Source organism: Pygocentrus nattereri, chromosome 9 (assembly GCF_015220715.1).
Source record: "Pygocentrus nattereri isolate fPygNat1 chromosome 9, fPygNat1.pri, whole genome shotgun sequence".
Lineage (NCBI taxonomy): Eukaryota > Metazoa > Chordata > Actinopteri > Characiformes > Serrasalmidae > Pygocentrus > Pygocentrus nattereri.
The window spans coordinates 31,023,980-31,042,497 of NC_051219.1; positions in this window are offsets into that span (position 1 = coordinate 31,023,980).

The window sequence follows — 18,518 nt, forward strand, 5'->3', positions numbered from 1 at the left end:
GGTTTGTGTAGACCGGGCCCTGTGTGTGTGCGCGCGCGCTGCCCGTCTGGGCTCCACATTGTTAACGGCGCTCTTGCGCGCGCTAATGGCCGCATGGCAGCCCGCCAACGGCTTTATAGCGGAAGTGGCAGCGCGATGAACGTGGGGATGTGGAGAAGAGAGAAAGAAAAAAAAAAGAATGAAAAACAACAGCAACAGGACTTTGAACGGAGAGAGGGCGTGCGACCCCGCATCCAGAGGTGAGCGGTGCACTGCAGTGGTGGGCAGAGCAGCCTGAAGCCTGAAGCCTAAATCCTAAAGCCTGAACTTTGAGTCCAAAATCCTGAAACTTGGAGTCTAAGCCTAAAACCTGATACCTGAAGCTTGAAGCTTGAGCCCTGAAGCCTGGAGACCTACAGCCTAAAGTCATGACCCTGTAACCCAGTGTCCAGTATTAAGGCACTATAATTTGGCTATTTCAATAAAATATGTCAACATACAAAACAATTGAGCTGTCAACATAGCCTAGCCAGCTCCATCACTGTCATCCCTGAGATAACTCTCAACTCTTATGTAGGGTTTAAAAAATATTCTTAGTGTTATTTTGTCTATATTTTAAGACAGCACACATATCCTTAACAAGGCAAATTCACAAGGTTTTCCATTCAAGATGTCTGGCAGGTGATCTGTCTGGGAAGTCGTGGTTGTGCATGTGTCATAAAGTATACAAGCATCATTTTATATTTAATTTTAAATATTTCTATGGTAATTTTACAGTGTTTTGTATATCATAGCAGTAGATTCACTCTATTTCTATGTCTTTGTTATTGTAGTTTCCACAATGAAAAAACAGTGAGCTGCTGATTTTTGTTGAGCTATATTTCCACTTACCTCTCAGCAGGTGGAAACTGAGGCCAAAGCAGCCTCAGCCAGATACTCTGCACAGTTTAGACAAAGACACAGGTTAGATTAACTAGACACTAACTTTGAACTCAAACTTAACATTCAGCCTCATTTCCAACACCCAGAGCTCCTTGTCAATAGCCAATAGCTAAAACACAGCGCTAACCTCTGGATTAAAATGGTCATTGGGTCATGTGGCCTGAAATTGTTATTCATGAGAAAATATGGCTGTTGGTGTTTAAACGCTGCTATAGATGTGGTGTGGCTGCTTAGTAGGTTTATTCTGTTGGTTCCTAGTGGTGTGCAACAGTCACTAGTGGTGTTCTATGTTTTTCCCATGGGTTGCTATCACAGTGTAAAGAACTTTGATGGTTTAACAAGTGTTGAAGCCTGATTTTAGATGCATTTGTTGGTTGTCTAATGGAATCTAAAGGTGTCCTACAGGAAACTAGTGCTTTCTAATGGTAACCATTAAGCCAGGTTTTAACTCTAATGGTTCTAATGACCTCTTTTCAGCAGGGGGACATATTGTCATTTAAAATACTCAGAAAAGTACAAATTCGTGTGTGTGTGTGTGTGTCTGTGTGTGTGTGTTTGCTCCACACAGAATGACCTGTCTTTCTTCGTATTTATGCAGCCTGGTCTCGAGCACACAGAAGGGCCAGAGGGGTAAAGCCTGCATGAGTGTGAACACTGAAGTGATTAGTGTAAGAAATTCCTTTGAAGGGACAATGACACACAAGTGAGGAAAAATGGCTGGGTAAGCCAAGAGCTACAAACATAAAGAACACAAGTCTATTTTAAATATTTAGATTGAGCTTTTTACATTGTAAAACACACTTATTGAGTTTATTTATAGTTACATCAGCATCCTGGAGTTTCCCTCTCTCCAGCTTGGTACAGTGTAACAGAAGATAAGATAGACTTTTATTATCTTACTGGGGGAAATTTGCATTCTTACAGCAGAATACACAGTGGGCAGATAAAGAGCAATAAGTAGACATCTTACAAAATACAAAATATAAGATATACTATAGAAATAAACAAATAAACAAGGCATTTATAAAAAATAAAAATGGAATTAAGATACTATACAAATTTACAGTTTACACAAGCAGTTGTATGGATATTGCACATTTCTGAGCAGGTAATGACTGGATATTTCACAGAAATTGTAGATATTGCACAGTAATAATTACAGATATTGCACAGAACGTGTGTATGTATTGCACTTGTACCATTCTGTCAGCAGCAGATATTGCACATTAATTAGAGGTTAATGTGTATGTAACATCAGAATGAAAGCAAATGCACATAAATACAGCAAAAAGTAACAAAAATTAATTGTTTATAAAAAGTACTTCTCTTTGATGCCCCGAGTCAACATGTGGAATTGTTGCAGTACCTGCAGTACCAGCACACCTGATTTAACTTACTGAAGTATTGATCAGAGCAGGTGTTGCCTGACAACTACATTTAATTCTGGGCTTCCTTGGTGTGGAAATGGTTCAGTGAACACTTTTCTATACCTAAAGCCACAACATTGTGTTAATGTTACTGGCATTTATTGTAAGATTAGCATTTTTCTGTGTAAATAAATGCTGATTTGCTAGGTAAACAACTGTTTACATATAATTTCCTGTATAACAGGCCACATTAAATATTTAATTTTTTCAAATATGTTAAATTCAACAAATAAACAATATTGTGCATTAAGATGTACAGTAGTGTGTCCTCTATAGACCATGTGTTAACTTATTTACCGTACATATCCTCAACATGCAAGTTACCACTGGTTGCATGGTAAGCATTTAACAGAATTACTGCATGGACAAATCTCAGTGGTTTCCCAACGTGTATTCCTATAAGCTCTGCCACCCTTCAATTCCAAGCCTGGCTGTTGGTGTCATCACTTAATTTAAATGGTGGTTTAAGCACCAATCTGACAATTTATCAGCTCAAAAACTACTGAGCGCTGGCACTTCTTAGTACATCCAGCATCTACCAGTAAAGGAACTGGAATTAAGTTAGAGGTTTTTCTCTTTTTGGATCTTTTTGGTTTCAAATAAAATAAGAAACCTCCAAAGTTAGACGTATGAACTACAGCAAATCAGTCTAGGATCAGAACCAGCAGAACAGAATAAAATCAAACCCGAAGTAGAGAATTAGGGATTAAATGTAGTTAAAAACTGAAAGCAAATGAGCTCTTTCTTCTTTACTTCGGCTTTTGTTTTTATTCCAGACTCTTGCTTACACAGCATAGTATTCATTAATGCAGTTTAATGAAAAGGAATATCTAATTTAGTGTTGAACTGACCATATAAAGGTCAAAAATGGCATGTTAATATTGCTTTCCCCTTAGGTTACCATTTATTATCAGCATGTATTTTGAATGCCCACAGGGACAAGGTGTCTGGAGAGGATCATAGATAACTGACTTTCATTTCAGCGTTCTTGAGCTGTGTTGTGCTGATAAACTCAGGGCGAATGTTTCCACGATTTTTTAATGGGACAGGATGACGACTGTGGTCCCTTGTGGTGCCTCAGGATGAGGTCATATGTAAAGGGGCCCTCCGTGAAGACCAACAACGTGATAATGGGAGAGAGCGAGAGAGAGTGGTACGACAGAGAGAAAAAAGCTGTAGTGACTAGATGTGGTCTTTAGAGGGCAATATAATGGGGAAGCAGCACTCTGCCTCTTTGCCAGAACTAGCAACAGCCCTCAAGAATTTGACTGAGTCTCAGATGGCTCCCTGCTCCATATATAGTGCACTAACAAGTCATTAAACTATGGCGCCTGCACCCGAATCTTAATAGCTAGATTAACTATGGCATTTTAATGTCTTGTTTGTTCAACAAGCAGTCATACAGTTAATGGCTTAATCCTAAATAGCTTTCTATTAGACATATAACATGCTATCTGGGTATATAGGTCATTATGTAATTACCTTTTTAGTGCACTATACTTTTGGAGCCATTTGAGATGCAGATTAGTTGAATCACTGGTCAGTATATTAACTAGTTCCATGTCCCCAGTAAAATACTGATGAATTTGTACTTTCCTGAGTGCTTTTAAATGATAATACCTTTCCTTCTACTGAAGTATACCAGTGATGAATGTATACTATACAATTACTAACTTCATTGAGGGTGGAGAAAGCATCTTTATTGCTCTCTGATTGGCCACACCTTTCACCTTTAAGCTGAACAGGAGCGAAAGAATGAACGAAACCGAGATTAACCCCATCAAATCCCAGGCTTACTATTCAGTAATTACAGGGACTACAGTGCAAACTGGCTGAGCTATTCTTAAGTTATAGAAACTCTGAAGTCTGGCCTTCGTTGGACCTTTGCTTAAGATTTGAGGCCCCAAGCCTCTGTTCAACACACAGGATGTTACAGGTGCGAGTGAGTGTTAAATTTGAGTTTACATTTGAGTTTAAAAAGAGACATTTAGTAACAGAACGCCAAACTCAAATAATAGGTTACTGTTCAAGGTGTCAGGAAAGAATATTGAAGTCTGTTCAGCTTAACCCTCTGGGGTTTAAGGATGCTTTCTTTATTTTTGCATGTCTTCTTAAAATTGCCTTTAAAAGCACTTGACTATAACATGATACCTGTATGTTTTCATAATGCTCTATTATCTTCGTCCCTACCTTTCAAAACTGCTGCAGCAACTTTAGAGGTTGTAAACTCTTTGCGTTTGTCTCTGTTGTTGACTGAATAAACAATGGTTTCCAGCATGATGGGTCAGTCCTTAGTGATTTCCTGTGTGTCCACAATTGGTCATTTTCAAATAAAACACATGAATGAACACATGACAGACACATGAATCTACCAGTTCCACACTGTGAGAGGCAGATGACTTGTATCACAGCCCATCTTCATAGCCTCATAGCTCCAGATGTGAGTCACTGTGATCTTGTGATAAGGTGGAATGGAAAGGGCAAATCTATAGATTCAGGAAATGTTTGAACTGTGTTTCTGCAATCGCAAAGATAGAGAAAAGTATAGAAACATGACCATGCATGGCTGAGTTTGTGGGCCCCACAGGGTTAAAGATGCACTTTAGCCAAAATGAAAAACCAACTGTTGTATGTATGTCCCCTCACATCCTACAACGCTGTTGCAGTATCTGTAGAATGAAGTTTTCTGGCTTTAAAGACTAGAGAAAAACCCTTCTGATTATTTTGAAGGTGTGATTAACCTTTGAAAACGTTGTTTGGTTTCCCAAGATAGTTAAAGATATTACTAGAAGTTATCTTATTGCATCCATATAACTGTGTTAACTGTCTTAAAATCATCATCTCAGTGGAGATTGGACTACTCAAATACCAGAAACAACAAGCTACAAGTTAACAAGGCTACCTGCATATTTAGACACCTTATTTCAGTTTGGCTTCTTTTCTCCAACTGAAGGCACTCTGGCGGCTCTGGTGTTAAGATGTTTCTAATGCTAGCTTTGCTGGACTAGATGCTAGGTCAGCAGTCAAAAGGCATCATAGGGATTCCCAGTGGTTGTATGGTGTATGATGTACACATTTACAAGTAAATTCAGTGCATAACCTTTCAGTGTGTGACTCTATGTCCTGAGGTCATTGAGAGCATGGCTTTCTTTCATCATTCATCACTTCATTCACTGCTCTGTAACCTTTAAGTATGATAGGCGGAAGGCATCGCACACTGTTTCCAAGAGCTCAAACTGCTCTGACATTTGAAGCTCAATTAAAGTTAACACACACACACACTCATGCAGACACAGCAAAGCTATTTTGGATGTTTTACAGCGTGTAATTGAATGTAATGATATACCACTGGCCAGGAGAAAGCTGTTCATATTAAGACCAAAGAGCACCGAATTACTGAAATGCTGTACAGAAATCAGAAACACACAAACACACACATGCAATGTTTTTATATGCTATCACAGGTCATTCATGTAAATACACACACACACACACACACACACACACACACACACACACACACACACACACACACACATATATATATATATAGATAGACAGACAGACAGACAGACAGACAGACAGATAGATAGATAGATAGATAGATAGATAGATAGATAGATAGATAGATAGATAGATAGATAGATATCACTGCTGATGAACCAAACTCTTATCTCTTCAAAACAAAAAAAGCATCCTAAGGTTAATTTTATTCCTAGTCATTTTGAACCATTTCCATGGATGCATCAAGAAATGTTCACACAATGTAAAGGGCAGCTGGTATTTTTACATTATACTGAAAAAAAGGTTCCAAGATACAAAGTTCCAATGATACGTACGTATCTGTGCATAGTATGTAATAATTATATGTTCCAAATGTGTTATATATATCATCGCTGTTCAAAGACAATCAAGTATCTCTAAAATAATGCATTTACAAAAATGGAGATACATGGTTTTCTTTGGACAGTGATGTATGTGTGTAGTAATTATATATGTATTATAAATGTAAATAAATGTTTGTAATAAGAATGTTTTATATGTGTTATTTGTGTGTGAGTGTCTATGTGTAATAATAATAATAATAATATACTGTATTGTCACTTTGTATCTTCATTTTTGTCATTTTTATTTGTTTTCTGTAATTTGTCCAGTTACTCTTTGCCTTGATTACATGATTAATGAAAAAAAAACTTTTAAAAAAGTATATCCTTCATTTTCATTAATATTTAAGAACTGTTTTTTTCTTCTCTTAAAAGGTGCAATTTTGGAGATGCAAGGTTTTGTATTGACAACAACAATTTATATGCATTTATATACACTGTATATAAGTATCTGTATGTAATAAGAATTGAATAAGACCTAGATCTCAAGTCTAACTCCAATCTTAACCTCTCTAACCAAAACAGATTTACTCTTTCAATTTTCAGCACTTTACAAAGTCAGGACTGTTTTTTCCTGCAGTCTATAACCTGAAGGTTCATTTTCTCTAGTTTTCCTACAAAGTCAGGAACACACACACAAACACACACACACAGACACAGACACACACACACACACACACACACACACACAGAATTTGACATCCGGGCTCTGTTTGCCCTGTCTCATGCTCCTGGAGTATTGAGGCTGCCTCTGGCTGGATATGGTTCTAATATTCATATCAGTGTACGGGCCTAATAGAATTACACTGCGACTGATCTGCTGTCCAAACACATGCGGGCATCCTGCCTGGACACCTGCAATAACACCGCAGGGTCCTACTGAAAATATCCGCACTGTCAGGCAGCCACGGGGCAGCCCCGCTCCGGGACATGGCCTGTTTGATATTTTATGAATGGGGGAGAGGATGAGAATGAGAGACAGAGAGAGAGAGAGAGACGTGCACACACACACACACACACACACAGTGTTTTCTCTCCCTTAAGGTTGTCATCAGATAGTCTCTCACACACTGAGCACGCTGAGCGCTCAGATATGAAACACTTTTAGGAATCTGACCGATTACATCTCAACCCCAAATGGCCTGCAGGCAGTGTGCATGCCTGTCAGACTTTAATGGGCTTTGCTCGTGGTCAATTTTGAGTAATGATGTGTTAGTATTATTTTTAGTCTGACCATATGTAGGGGTGGGTGGAAATAGACAATTAATTAATAATAATAATAATAATAATAATAATAATAATAATAATAATAATAATAATAATAGTAAACTCTGGTAACTCTTCAATATGGGGGTATTATAATGCCCTTGTAATACACTTACTAAGCCTTAATAAGACAGTAGTTGGTAAGTCAGCTGTTTGTTATTACATTATAAGGCCATATTTATGGTCATTTGTTTCATATTTGGTATTCTACATTGTATTTTTATACTACATATTAGATGTCTATTATAATAATGCCTTTTCAAGCAAATAGCTATTAACTAACTTAAGAAGCCAAAAACATCTAATTAACTGGCTTCTTACTACTACATCAGTAAGGAGTAACTAGAGTAACTTAAGCATTTTCAAGAGCACTTGTAATGCTCTTATTAAGCCTTACTGAGTCCAGGTCAACACTGAGACCAAGAGTGGCCAGGAAAGAGTTTTCAGTGAAAACATCATAATAATACATTAATAAATGTATTAGCCTCTCAATCTGTCTTAGTAAAACTGCCTTTTGATTTTGGGAGTAGATTAACAATGATTTTTCATGACCTACTGCTTGTTTCATAAGGCTTAATCAGAGCTCAGGAACATGCTTAATTCACTTGTTAAGGCAGGCGGCACGGTGGCGTGGTGGGTAGCGCTGTCGCCTCACAGCGAGGAGGGCCTGGGTTCGATTCCCTGGCCAGGCGACCAGCATCCTCTCTGTGTGTTGTCTGCGTGGGTTTCCTCCGGGTTCTCTGGTTTCCTCCCATAGTCCAAAGACATGCAGTCAGGCCAATTGGACATGCTAAATTGCCCCTAGGTGTGAATGTGTGAGTGACTGTCTGTGTCTGTCTGTCTGCCCTGCGATGGACTGGCGATTTGTCCAGGGTGTATCCTGCCTTCTGCCCGAAGACTGCTGGGATAGGCTCCAGCACCCCCCGCGACCCTGACGGAGAAGCGGCTTAGAAAATGGATGGATGGATGATTTGTTAAGGCTTAACAAGAATGTTATATGGGCACTACATATACATATATTAATGACAACATTAAATGAGCAATACAGTGTTTCTATATACTGAATACGGTTGCTGTCTTTATTTATATGTCACTTTTACAAAATCTCAAAGTGCAGAAGGCTGTAATGTGCTCAAACCTTCGTTTCTTCATTTCGTGGCTGCTGTATTCTGAAGTAGTTAGAGCTGATTTAGAATGGCAGCCAGGCACCCAGCCCGTACCATGTAGTAGTTAGAAAAGCATGAGCTAATTTCTCAGCATCTTGTACACTCTCAGAAATAAAGCTGTGAAACTATCACTGGGACAGTATCCCTCCTAAAGGGTACATTTCAGTACCTTTAGTCAGAAAAATTTGTATCATAATCCATTGAAATTAGATTTTCCAAGTTGTACTGTCTCCACACCCCGTCTTGTCTCCAGCCTTTTTATTTTATTGTTCTGTTTTAAAAAGATTAGGTTATAAAAAGTTACAAATATGTACTTTTCATCTGGAAAAAAAATGGAAAAAACCTCTGTTGTACCTTTGATGGTACATTTACATTGTTTGTTACTTGAATGAAAAATGTTCCTGCACAGTATCTTTATTTCTAACAGTGTATACATGTATTGGAGAATTCTTCTCAAATAATACAGTGTAGTCTTAGAGATTGATTACTGATACAGACTTCAAATGATAAACTAGCTTCCAGTGTTACACACAGGTCTTTAACTGTAGCTTTTGGTTGCACTGAGACACCATTAAGGTCAAGGAAATAATCAGCCACCCCATTTTAAGCCTATTTGTGTTCTTTCTTTCCTCTGCCTTTTTTTACTTACTTCAAGAGGTTTTTGAGGTCTGATTACTAAAAGATGAGGACAGAGGAAGGATCAGCACTTTTCCATCCTCTCTTTCATTCTTACTTTTCTTTCTCTGGATATGTGAAGAGAAAATAGAGGGTTAGATGAAAGTAGGAAGTGGTGTGATGTTTTTTTGCTCTCTCTCTCTCTCTCTCTCTCTCTCTCTCTGTATGTGTGTGTGTGTGTGTGTGTGTGTGTGTGTGTGTGTGTGTATGTGTGTGTGTGTGTGTGTGTGTGTACGTCCTGCTGCTCCCTACAGGACAGACACTCACTGAGCTTTCATCTTCAAACTAATATGATGAGTTCAAATAAGAGTGAGAGAATGATACAGAAAAAAGTAAAAAAAAAAGGTAATATTGTGACTATCAAATATCAAAACATCCTAACTCATAACTCCTACCTGTTTTTATTTGGTTTTACAAAATATAAAAAGGATCACTGCCACATTTCATGATGAATGGACCAATCAAAATGCTCCAAAATGGCATGGCATAAAATCTTGTTATGTTTACGTTTGCATTTAAGAACATTGTTTAATTCCCCTCAAAAGCTATCATTTTAGAGATACAAGGTTTTGTTCTAATTGCGCAAAAATCTTCTGAGAAGCATTTGACACGTCTGGGAGGGTAAGCACTAATTTAAATAACTAAAAATAATATAATTTAATTTATATAACTAAAATTTAATATCATTTAAATAACTAAAAAATACCAAAAACATTAGAAGAAACACCAATAAACAAATAAACAACACTCACAATTGTGATTTGATGTGTCTAAGTGTGTTAACTTGACCATTTCCAACATTCTCCTACAGGAAGTCCAGTACCATCCAGTACAATCCACACTTAAAATGTTGGTTTTTCAAGGGTTCTTTAATGAAGAAAATGGTTCTGTATGATACCATGAACACCTAAAGAACTCTTTGCATAATCAAAGTCATGAACAAGTTCTTCAGATTGATGGAGAGTGTGCTGTAGATAGTCCTTTGAAACCTTTTTGAAAAGGGTTCTATATAGCACCCAAAAGGGTTCTTTTATTGTTTGACGCTTGACATCATAACAATAGAAGAACCTTTTTGGTGCCATTTAGAACCCTTTTCAAAAAGGTTCTATATATACTCATCTACAGCACACTCTGAAGAACCCTTTAATTATGCAACATGTTTTTGAGTGTTCATGGTGCTTTATAAAACCTTTTTCTTTACTAAAGAACCCTTATAGAACCATGTTTTTTAAGAGTACATATCTCTCTCTCTGGGCCTTTGGGGCCATTGCGACTGCCAAGGTCCTCGAAGTAGCTCAAATCCTTGGGACAGTCCACTGCAAATATAAACATGAGATGAACAAGTAGCTCTTGAATATGTCCAAATGACTAAATCAATGTTATGTTGAAGAAATGTTATTGGTTCTCAGGCCCCTCAAGTTTTTTTAATCATATTTTTGTTATTACGTTACATAGAATATTTTTTATTGTTAATTTTTTTAACAACTCATGGGATGTTGTTTCCATTCAGATGAGATGCTTGAGATGTTTTGGCAGTGCCAGTGTTTACCTTTCACACATAAGGGGCTCCTTCTGCTTTTGCCTTAAAAGGAACAAAAAGTGCAAACTGTTACTGTGTAAAAATAATTTGTAAATAAATCAAACATAACTTTTATTTTAAAAACAGAAAATAAATATGTTTATCACTCAAAGTGGACGCAAATATGAAAGACCTTGATCTGTCCCTGATCTCTCTCTCTCTTTCTCTCTCTCTCTCTCTCTCTCTCTCTCTCTCTCTGTCTTCCTGTTTTATACACCGCTTTTATTCCCTTTCCTGCTGCTCAAAGCCAACCACCATGAAACCACTGCCACATTAGAGCCTTTAACTAGCTGAGGTTGGCGCAGTGCTGGCAGGACGCAGGCTCTGCCACCTTCAGCCTGTTTCCAATCTGTGCCACTCAGTCAGGCCCAGTCACGTAATCAAGTCGTAACTAAGTTTCTCAGTTCGCATCTCACAGTTTTTCAGCTTGTTCCTGATGGGTAACACTTTTTATTGTTCTGTACCAGGTGCTAAGTGCTTGAATATTGAAATTTTTTGTCTTATTTCCTTCATTTACCTTCAATATAAACCCAGAATCTTATTAAGGGTGCAAGTCACTTATGCCTATTCTGTATTATTCTCATCACTGTTGTCTTGTTTATTCTCAGTGGAAAGATCCAAAAATAAAAGTAATATAAAACATTATAAGCAAATGTTGCTGGACAGCACATTTCAATGTATTCTATTTAGTATATTGGCCAAGACTTTGCAAGAGTTTGCTGGCTTAAATTTGCTTCTTTATTTTCATACAAGATTTACAAGGCTAATGTTGCTAAAATGTAGTAGAAGCTTATACACTTTACCCCTCTTGTCACTGGGGTGGTACCCTCAAGGATACACCTCAGTACCTTTAGTCAGGGAACATAACTGTATCGTAATCCACTGAAATTATATTTTCTAAGTTGTATTGACTCCACACACCCTATCTCATCTCCAGGCCTTTTATTTGTTCTGTTTGTCATGATTGGCCTCTCCCAGTCCTCCACGTGCTTTTGTTTTGTTTTGGTGTTGTCCATGTGTTTTCTTTGTTTTGATTCTTCCCTGTCCTACCCCCTTGTTTCTGGACTCTGCCCTTGATTGTTCTCACCTGTGTTATCCACCTGTGTATTGTTAACCCTCGTTATTCCTTGTATTTAAGCCCTGTTTTCCCCTGTTAGTTTGTTGGTCTTTGTTTGGTCTTTGTATGGTATAGTTTGGTGTTTGTTCTTTGGGTCTCCATTACATTTTCTAGTCTCTGTTATTGTGTTTAGTCTGTGTTTCTTTTGGTCATGTCTGTACCTCGATCTCTCCGTGTTGGCTCTCTGACCCTGGACTGTTTAGACCCTGATTATGGATTTGCCCTTAATAAATCTCGCTTCTCTCAGCATGTGCGGCCATCTAATCATCGCTCCCCATTGTTACAATGTTTTTAAACATTAGGTTATGAAAAGTGCAAAAGTACGTCTTTTAGGTACACTACTGGATCTTAAAACCACTGTTGTACATTTGAGGGAACATTTACATTGTTTGTACCTTGATAAACAAAAAATGTACCTGCACAGAACCTTTATTTTTGACAGTATAGTCACCAGTGTAGCATATCTAAGTCATAATAATCACACCCAAAACCATGTTGAGTTGTTAAGCAGTCTTAGTTAACTTTCTTATGTGGTTTGTGTGACTGTATCCCATAAAGTTATCTTATCAAATGGACAAAAATAGGTCTACAGTAGAAGCAACCATTTAAAGCCTGAATTTTGTTTGCAGTTTCATCTGTTTTCATAGATAACAATGTGTCATACAGTATCAGGGACCACATAAGCAAGTCTATTTGAGATTACTTAACAGTGTGACATGGATTGAGGCCACAGTGTGATGATTTAGGCATACAGTATGTCCTATACTCAACAGGTGGGGTATATATGAGCCCCCATTCCAGCTGCATGAGGCATATTGTGTAAATATGTTTGTACAGCCAGCTATCACTTTGATAATTCTTCTCTTTTCTTAAGAATATGCTGTTGATGAAGGGTGTAGTGTCTCTTGGGGCTCGTCAATCGTGTGAGACTGATTATGAAACGTGCAGTCACATTATGGGATTTTATCGTTTATTGGGCCTTGTTTGTTGGCTGTTTGGAATATTGTAGAATGGAGAAGCATCGTAAAGTCCAGCTGGACTGGCATGATTCACGGGGGGTGGGGGGGGGGGTGTTTGTGTGTTGGTCATCGGAACGAAACAACAGATTCCTGCAGCTGACATTTTAAGAGATGAATGTGTGTACGGCGAGCCGTTGTCCCTTTAGTCTCATAATATCCTCACTCCTCCTACTCACACATACATACATAAGACCAATGTATCATTCAGTGTGGTCAGTCCAATAAATTTCTTCTGCTCAGTGATGCCATCGCTTAATCACCCACAATGCACCAGTTCAAACACATTGTTCTCCACATGTGGTGGAACACAAAGGCTTCTCTTCATGTGAGCTAACCTAACATTCCCTCTTTTAATGAGTTTGAGGGAAAAACAAAACTTGCCGAGCTGTAAGTGTCAGGATCTTTTATTTCTGTTTGTGTGTTTAAGTGAAGGAGGGGTGGAGGATGAAGTGTGGGAAAAAATGCTTAATAATTTGGATGTTCTCTAAATTCTTTAAGACAGAATTCTGTTGAAAAATGTTTGAAGACAGAGGATATAATGGATCCTCTAAAAGATATTTACATATATTGGCTGTAGCAGGGTTTAAATATGCGAAGAACCACAGGAACAACAAAACTGCAGGAGTTTGTAAAGTGCTTTTTACAAAATCTTTTATTTTCTGAAAAAAGTTTTCTACTTTTTTTGTAACAGTAAAATATGAATAACTTTTTTTGACTAGAAAGGAAATCACTGAAAGGGTGCCGTCTGACCTTTGCACAGCATTGCATAGGCCTATAATACATATGGTACATATTGTTATTACATATAGATTATTATATATTTGCATATCATCAATGTCAGAACAAAAGCTTTCATCTCTGAAAACTGTACAGAAGAAGGAAAAACATTATTAACGTAATTACTTAATGTAACAGGATGTTACCAAACAATTTTATATCTTATATTTTGTATTTTGTATGATGCACATCTTTGTCTGCTTACTGCTCTTCATCTGCTTACTGTGTATTCTGCTGTAACAATGCAAATTTCCCTGAGTGGGATAGTAAAAGTCTATCTTATCTTAATTTTGCAGCATGTCTCTTGCTTCTTTCATCATGATATTTTAAAACAAGTAAATAATGGAGTTTTCAGGTTGTGCAAAAATAACAAAAATAGATGTTATAGAGATAGAAGGTTTTGTGCACCTATACACCCATATGCATTATATATGATATGCTAAAATATAATTATACAATAGAATAACTTGCAGGATATGCTTCAAAATATGTTTCTTCAAAGCTTTTTTAGTAAAGGTTCTATATAGGACCATTAATAATCATAGAACCCTTTGCAAGATTGAAGGGTTCTTTGCATTGTGAAAGGTTTCTTAAAGATTGATGGAGAATATGCTGTAGATGGTTCTATATAGCACCTTTTGGAAAAGGGTTCTATATAGCACCAAAAAGGGTTCTACTATTGTAACAAGCTTGACATCATAACCATAGTAGAACCCAATCTATTTTCTGTACTACTGACCCCTTGAAGAATCATCTTTTTAAAGAGTGCATATTACCTATATGTACTTTATATCACCTCCAGGGTAAAAATTGTGTGTGTGTGTGTGTGTGTGTGTGTGTTGAAACTCTTTCATCTTTGCCATATTCTGACCATCTGAGGTGATCAGTGTTTTTACAGCCCCAGACTAGGATGTTTTTCCAAACACACAGCTGGATGTGATGGAGAAGTACTAAAATTGTGTGTGTGTGTGTGTGTGTGTGTGTGTGTGTGTGTGTGTGTGTGTGTGTGTGTGTGTGTGTGCATGTATAAACTAATTTTTGTGTATCTATCATGTGTTCATCTGTAATTGTCCGTATTGAGAGCTGATGAATTAACTTTTTTTTAAAATACAGCGCTTGAAATTTTCACAAACAAGTCAATTACTATTTGCACATCTGTGGCTGTAGTAAAACCACTAAGACAGAAGGTAATGAAATGGTTATTACGTACAGCAATTTTGTAATTACACAGTTATAACGTACAGATAGGCTTTCATCATGTTCTTTTATTTCTCACTTTATAAATCCAACACTACTCAGGAGTCACATTAGATTTTCTTTTTGTGAAACACTACAGACATCCTTAAATTTGGAAAAACTTCTGTTTGCAAGTTACATAAGAACCGGCCAAATACATATTTTTGTCAACAAATTGACGACGAGCTATTAACCAAATAAATCTAACAGCATTAAAAGGGGAACTGTTGGCATGTTGCTTGTCTAAACTAATTTATCTCTTGTCTTAAAAACACAAAGCAGGCTTTTTCCATTGCTGTCACTTTTTCAGCCAAATCTCCATACGCCTGAGCTGACACTGTTACAAGGGGAAAATAGCCGTCAAGTCTATACCAGCGGGCCAGGGGGATACTTACTTTAGTTAGGGCACTTTACTTTTCACATGGAAGTAGATGAAATGTGATATAACATTAGAAAGACGATCAGATTTCATCACTGCACACAGAGTGGCAGTGTGGATGCTAGAAATACAGCTTTGAAATATGAATGTTGGCTTTATGGATTTTACAAATGCCAAAGGTTAAAACATTGGGTTCATGTTTCAAAACGTATGTTTGGAAGTGTCAGGATTAATCAGTGTCTTGTAGTGTCCTCAAACGGGTTTGTGTTTGTGCAGCCAAATTATGTACCCACAAAGTTGAATCTCAAATTGAAATAAATTTTTCTGGGCCTTGATCAGTTGGACCTTTCGACCAGCGTCAAGATTATGAGGACTTAACTTCTTAAAACCATTTTCACTGACCTTATCATTCTGTTTGATACAAATAAAGCCTGATTAATGCGCCTTCTATGAAACTATCAATATTTCTGCTTGCACTTGTGTCACAGAGCTGCTTTTTTGCTGTGATTTCTGTTCTAGATGTAATTCATTCTGTATAGAACCTGTGGACAGACACGCAGCAGGAAGGGGGATATTTTTATTCCTCTGATTATTTCATAAATCAAGCTGTTGGAAAAGCATGGCCGCACAGTAAAAACAGTGCAGTTTCCCAGTCACATGTCTCTGCGGTGAAGAGACGGCTCTGAGCTGCAGTCTAAGAGAAAAGCTGTGGTTCGGCCCACTCCTCATGTTCATATCAGCCTGCGGTCAGGGCCTAACTGGCTTCAGGAAGCCTTCGGTGGCCCTGCAGGACAGAATAAATCTACGCTGAAAGGTAACAGTATATGGGTAATCAGTGTATATGCAGACGTGGGAAAAGCTGCTTTGGGGTGATTGATAGAACAAATGAGCTGTTTGACAGTTTGGTGCATCTGTGGCTGCGAGCGTGTGTTGGTGGACATGGGTATGTTGCCATCTGGAGTTAGAGCTAACACCCTCCATTCTAACCATTAGTTTGAGGTTGATTCAGTCTGTTTTCACTGTTTTTGTTGACATGTCTGTTGTTGTTTATCTCCATATGCGTTGGACCTCGTCCATCTGTGTCTTCCCATCTGATAGAGTGTTGAGCGGGTGTGAGATTTGTTTGCACAGTGAGTCATATTTGAGCTAAAATGTTGCTTCACTTAGAGGAAATGATCAGTTTAACATCCAGAGTACACAGATTTTCACAGAGAATCATAGCGCCATCATCAGACAACACAGGGTGTGTCAGTAGCATAGCCTGAAAGTGATTTCCTACTCTGGAGACGTGGGCTGTAACTGAAATGGTTCCCTACTCCTTCATTATTGTTATGCTATAGAGGGTAACTGCTTAGTTAAGTAAATAGCAGTGAAAAGCAGGAAGCAGTAAATGAATTCAGACACCTTCTCATCACCAGCTTAATGGTCTTGTAAATAAACCAACATGAGTTGTTTGCGAGGCTAAAGTTGGTTGGTATTCGGAACCATAGACAAGATAACATGTAGAAAAGAGCAGGGGTTGAGGAAAAGGTAAATCACCAAGACCACTGCTGTAGGCTTTTTATTTTTAACCATACAGAGCACCCATTTTTTGTTGTTTCTCCAGAGTCAAGAGAATCTTATAAATTCAGTGGCAGAGTGGCCACTATGAACGTAACATTCCCTTTGTCTGTCAAATAAGAGACTGACAATGGACCCTGTCATACATTCAGATGGTGTAGTGATCTATGATGTTCCTTTGAAGTCAAGGTATTGTGGGAGATAGTACCCTCAAACCCAATCTTTAGTTCCTTTACATTGTGATAACAGAGTTTGACTGGGCCACGAGCCGGGAACTTTACACTGTGAGAAACGGGCTTGACTAGGCCACTAGCAGGGAACCTTACACTGTGATAAGAGTTTGACTAGGCCACGAGCTGGGAACCTTACACTGTGATAAGAGTTTGACTAGGTCACGAGCTGGGAACTTTACACTGTGATAAGAGTTTGACTAGGCCACGAGCTGGGAACTTTACACTGTGATAAGAGTTTGACTAGGCCACGAGCTGGGAACTTTACACTGTGATAAACGGGCTTGACTAGGCCACGAGCTGGGAACCTTACACTGTGATAAGAGTTTGACTAGGCCACGAGCTGGGAACTTTACACTGTGATAAGAGTTTGACTAGGTCACGAGCTGGGAACTTTACACTGTGATAAACGGGCTTGACTAGGCCACGAGCTGGGAACCTTACACTGTGATAAATGGGCTTGACTAGGCCATGAGCTGGGAATTTTACACTGTGATAAACGGGCTTGACTAGGCCACGAGCTGGGAACCTTACACTGTGATAAACGGGCTTGACTAGGCCACGAGCTGGGAACCTTACACTGTGATAAACGGGCTTGACTAGGCCACGAGCTGGGAACCTTACACTGTGATAAATGGGCTTGACTAGGCCACAAGCTGGGAACCTTACACTGTGATAAACGAGCTTGACTAGGCCACGAGCTGGGAACCTTACACTGTGATAAACGGGCTTGACTAGGCCACGAGCTGGGAACCTTACACTGTGATAAACGGGCTTGACTAGGCCACGAGCTGGGAACCTTACACTGTGATAAACGAGCTTGACTAGGCCACGAGCTGGGAACCTTACACTGTGATAAACGAGCTTGACTAGGCCACGAGCTGGGAACCTTACACTGTGATAAATGGGCTTGACTAGGCCACGAGCTGGGAACCTTACACTGTGATAAACAAGCTTGACTAGGTCACTAGCCAGGAACCTTACACTGTGATAAAAGAGTTTGACTAGGCTGTGTGCTGTGTTAGTAGGTTACTACGCTGAAAAATTCTAACTAACACTAAAAGGAATTATTAAAATAGCAACTCAGTCATTTTGAGTAAGATCTCTTTTAGCATACATTTTAAATGTAGTGACCTTTAATCAAATGTATTAAATTTGTTGTTGTTTTTTTTTAAGTTGATTTCATAGGCAAATACAAACATGCCAATAATGGGTTGTTTGTAAAAGGAAGTAGAAATACAGTGTAGCTGTATTTTTCCCCTTATTTAACTACGTGCATACT